Here is a 5125-nt window from a genome sequence, read left to right as displayed (position 1 = left end):
TATATATATATATATATATGTATATATTAGTGGAGTATGGTTAGCTCAATGGTAAGGAATTGTGGTACTAACTCGAGTACCTGAAAGGAGCGTGATTCTGAAAAAAATCACATCCTAGCACAACCGTTGGACTAGTAACATTGCTTTCTTACAAAATACCGCACCTCTTACTCTTCATGGGTTGTAACGGTACAGATTTAATTTAATTTATATATATGATTATCTTTTTTACTAATTTATTTTTATAAATTAAAATTATTCAATAACTATAACATTGTAAATCGTTAGTGTCTTTTTTTGTACAATGCTCTTGTAATAAAGAAAAAAAAAGGATATAAATACAACAATATATGGTTTCAATGATGAAACCAAGTGAAAAGTAAATTAAATAAATGCTCGACTCAATATCATATAACCTCCCACGAAATTCAATCTTTATAACTTCAAATTGCTTTTTAGACTTATTTGTGGAGTGAAGAGTTGAGAACCCACTTTACAGAAGCTATATACCCACCCGCAAGGGACGGTTGAACTCAAGGGCTTCGTCTTAGGTAGCAATAAAGAAAATTTACTCGCTAGCTACCTCTCGAGTCTACGACCTCACAACCTGCATGTAATGTCTAAGATACTTTAAAATGATTGAATTTTGCCTAGCTCTTGTTTCAATAAATGTGCTCAAACAATATTACCTAGTTCGGTTGCTTTGAATTAAATAATCAAATGTTAATTACAGCAAGCTGTCGGCGATTTGAATTGCTAATTTTGCTGGGTCAAAACGGAATTCAATTAGCGTACTACTTTTAGCTGGAGGAGAGACCGCGGTTGGCCGGTTTTGTGATCCTGTATTCTTTCGCTACTTATTAGTTAATTCTAAAAGAAAAAAATAAATAAGCGGAAAGTTAAATAAATCCTTATGCCATGGTCTTATATTCCTTATATATGAACATTCCTATGGCCTATGAATATTGAATATGGCCTTATATTCATTTTTTTTATTAGGATGTTCTTTAGTTAGAACTTTTGAAGATAATTGTGGCGGGAGTGGTGGTTCAAAATGAAATTACCAAAACTACCAGCCACTATCAAATAAATATAATTACCAATATATATTATTATAATTAAGTGTTAAATGTATAAACAAGAAAAGGAGACTTCAAATAGCGGCTCAAATAAAATATATATTTTCATCAACAAACAGAAATTAATAACAAAGCTTCTCGAATAAAAATAAAAAAATAAAATTCTTCTTCAAACCTCAACGAAAAAATGAACTAATAAAAAAATAAACATTTCTTCACGCAGCAAATAATAAATCTTTAAAAATTAAAATTAATTATTACTATTTAAAATTTATATGATTTTTTTTAGCCAGAGCTTCTGGCTTAACTGAGTGAAGGCCTGAATCTCTCCCTGAAGACCTGAAATTCAAGTCGAAACGTCGACACGAATAAACAATTTCTGACCGCACACCCGACCATCTTCTCCAGTTAATATATTAATACGTAGATATGTAGTAAATATATACGATTGACTATAATAATAAATGTAAAATATATTTCTTATCACACGGTGACTACAACAATAATTATTGTTGTATATAAACCTATAAATAAGAATAATTGTCCTAGCTGAGAATCCTCCATGTCATTAGCAAATACCTATTTCACTAATGTCATTAGCATAAACATTTAAATCGATCATACTACATTATACTTGCAGATGATAGCTTAACATATAATCGATCGATTATTAACTATATGGCACTCTAGTACAAGGATCCGGAAGCAGGGACAGGAATAGTCCATTGTAATTATAAATCTTGAAACAGTGATGACAAGAATAAATTAAAGTTTTGAAGTTCGAAAACCGGCAGACAAAAAGTAGAATTATTAATTTTAACTCAAATTCTTCGACCACTTTTCATATATGAACAGTATGAATTTGACATTGTACACTAAACCTGGAAATATTTAACCTTGTTTTCTTCAGCATAAGGCGATACCCGATTATTTTTATTATGTTTCTTGACAAAAACTCAGTAGAAATATAACAAATGAAAATAAAACCAAATTGAGAAATGACGACAAATAATTTTAAAAAATAAAAAAAGACAAATGCAAAAAAAGAACAAACAACACAAGTACAACCAGAAAAAAAAAACTGGAAAAAAAAAAAGGTTCTCATATCCTAAGAACACGGTAACGACAGTAAGAATACGGTCTTACCGTCTAAACTACCTATTAACGACACTAGCGCTCTCTCTGCTGTTAAAACTTGGGGGTATAGAAGGGCATCCTGAGGTCGGCACTTATATAATGTTTCCAGGACACCGCGCTAAGGAAAATAGTGAATACGTTGAAGAGGAAGAAGCCTTCAGGCTACATCTCTCAAACCTGCCCATATTACTGGAGCTCGGTAATTCTTTGACTTCCTCCAATTTCTGTCTAATCCCCTTCTTCAGACATTGACACCAGCACCACAGCCAGTGCGCGGGCAGGAAGTAGAGGGAAGATAACAGTAATCTGCAATTCAGCAAAGAAAGTGATACAGACACGTACTACGTAATACTATAAGTATTAGTGCTTCAGTTAGGGGCTGTTCCAGAAAGAAAAATAAAATGGGCCCCAGCACCTCAAACATGTCAGAAACTCAACACAGTAATAACTATAAAATCTTTTACTATTACTCCTTAGAATGGAGCCCTGTTTCAGTAAAATAACATAGAATCGTTTAGCATATGAATGTTATATATATTTTCTTACTATTTATTGATTATATCTAGTTTAGGGGTTAAGAAAAAAGAATCCATATATATCGATAGCCACCCTTCAACCACACAAGGAGACAAAGACCAATAATGCTGTCTCTTTCGCCCATAACGCCCATTTTGTCCAGCAGTTTTGACAAAATGCCCACTCTGAATGAGACAACTTCATTAATTAACATCAATCTATTAAGTTATTTTGGAAACATATTAGGGACTAGGAATGATACCAATCTTTAATGCAACAAACTATTAACTGCATGCTAATTTGGTAGTTACATACTTAATAATGAAGCTTTTAGAAAAGTGCGCATACTCTGGTTCTGACCAATTCGATGATTCGATTATTCTGAAGGTGAATTAAAAACGGTTATTCTTGTTGAGGTTCTAAGCTCCGGCAGTACTAATAAGTTGGCTTTGGGTTCCCTCTCCTAGTGAAGACCGGATCACTTGGTTCAACGTCTGGCTGTGAAAGAGCATACAAACTTTGTCAATGAGCAAAAACCAACCACTTTACTGGGGGAGATATGATTAGTGTGTACCAGAGGCAGTTTAGTGTTAATGAATCAATTAGCCAATTGTTGGGATTCGGAACACAGGTAATAATATCATAGGTTTGCTTTGGATCCTATCTCCTCAAGTACGAATTCCTTGACCCCATCCTCTTGGTTTGAATATCCTGCACACTGCCCTACGGCCAACTAATGGGAGGACATTAGTCGCAAATGCATTTGTGTTCAACCTCTCATCCATATGCAATCAATACATACATTCATTGGTTGTGGCTCGTTAGTCAAGTGAGTAGAGTAGAGCGGACCGAATGGCAACCAGTCCGTTGGCTCTAATTTGTCTTCTATATACACTAACCGAATCTTGGGCAATAAAGCTGCTGTTTATTCGTCCATTGGATTTTCCGCTACAAAAAGTTCTTAAAAACTATGTCTTATTATGAACAATTTGAAACAAATCTTTTATGATTTAGGTCATGTGAACCAGCGTAATCGATCATTTAATTTATTTAGCTTCACTGCCTAAAAAGGTTTATTTTGGAATTAGTTGTTCCTTAGAAAAGAAAGAATTAATTAAATATGCTTATTTACGTGGGTATTAGCCACCTGTGCTATATGAAAAATTTGGCGTCTCCTTATTTAGGTGTTTGAATTTAAAAGTCTAAAATATACACCAACCCTTAAAAAGTTTTTGGAAAAAACAATCATATTTATCGTGTATTGTACATGTTACAAATTAATAAGTCATGTCATCAAATAGTTCAAATTTTTACTGGATATTATTCTTTATTGTGAAATCTTGCCGCCTCTATGTCATCACAGAAAAATATTTCCCCTTCCTAGTTAGTAAGACTACGTAAGTAAGAGCACGGGTGTACTATGAAGCATTCATGTACAGTGTAAAGAAAAAGTGGGACAAGTGGTTTTCACCGCCTTCAATGAAACGATGGAAGTAATCATGTATCATAAGTACGGTAATATCCTAAACCTGGGGACATAGTTCATGAAGTAGCCCTGGAAGTAATCTCCAGATCTGTAGCGGGTTGGTATATGTTGTGACCAACATATGTTAAATAATCGATTTAGTAACATATGGTTTTTATTGTGTTAAAACAAATTTACTCTCTGTTGTTATTTTTATTCTGCTGAAGTACAAATGAAACCTTTGAGTGTCACATTATGCCCATAAACCAGCTCGAACGTACTTATCTCTCGAAGCAGTTTTAGTATCCAGTAGTCTGGCCATCCACATCATCTTTTCACTTCGACACAGCGGACGAGCTACAGTTTTGGCTCAAACTGTTCAGTTTTAAGTTGAAATTATTTAAAATAAAACATTAACAAAAATAGACATTACATTTTCTTTATTTCCCTTTACGCTTGGGATGGCAAAGGTCCTGAATGAACCCCTACCTTCCGTAACAGTATATCCAACTCTCTTTCTTTCAAAGTGAAAGTGAAGATAAAAAGAGGGGAGTTGACTAAGCCCATAGTGCAGATTTAGGAGGCGAATAGAAATTTTAGAAATAGAAGGTAATCAGATACTGGCTCATACTCTTCTGTCACGCCTCTGATGTTCATTGGCTCGCCTTTTTGGCTTCACTTTTTCTGGCAGATGGCTTCACTTTACTCCATTATATTCCCTCAAAGCTTACAAGTTGCCTCTACTGCTTTACTTCAGGTATTTGTTGGTAGTTTGAAGTTATATAGGGTTTTTTTTTAAGCCCGATAGAACTTGAAATTGTAAAAAATAACACAAAAAATTAAATTGTAATCAAATTTTTTTTTTTATTCGAAAGATCAATACGTGACATTAACATTTGAAAATGATTTCGGGCATATGGGCACCGCG

Source organism: Halyomorpha halys, unplaced genomic scaffold (assembly GCF_000696795.3).
Source record: "Halyomorpha halys isolate HHAL.00 unplaced genomic scaffold, Hhal_1.1 Scaffold1167.1, whole genome shotgun sequence".
In the NCBI taxonomy this organism is placed as follows: Eukaryota; Metazoa; Arthropoda; class Insecta; order Hemiptera; family Pentatomidae; genus Halyomorpha; species Halyomorpha halys.
Note: the sequence above shows the minus strand (reverse complement) of the source record.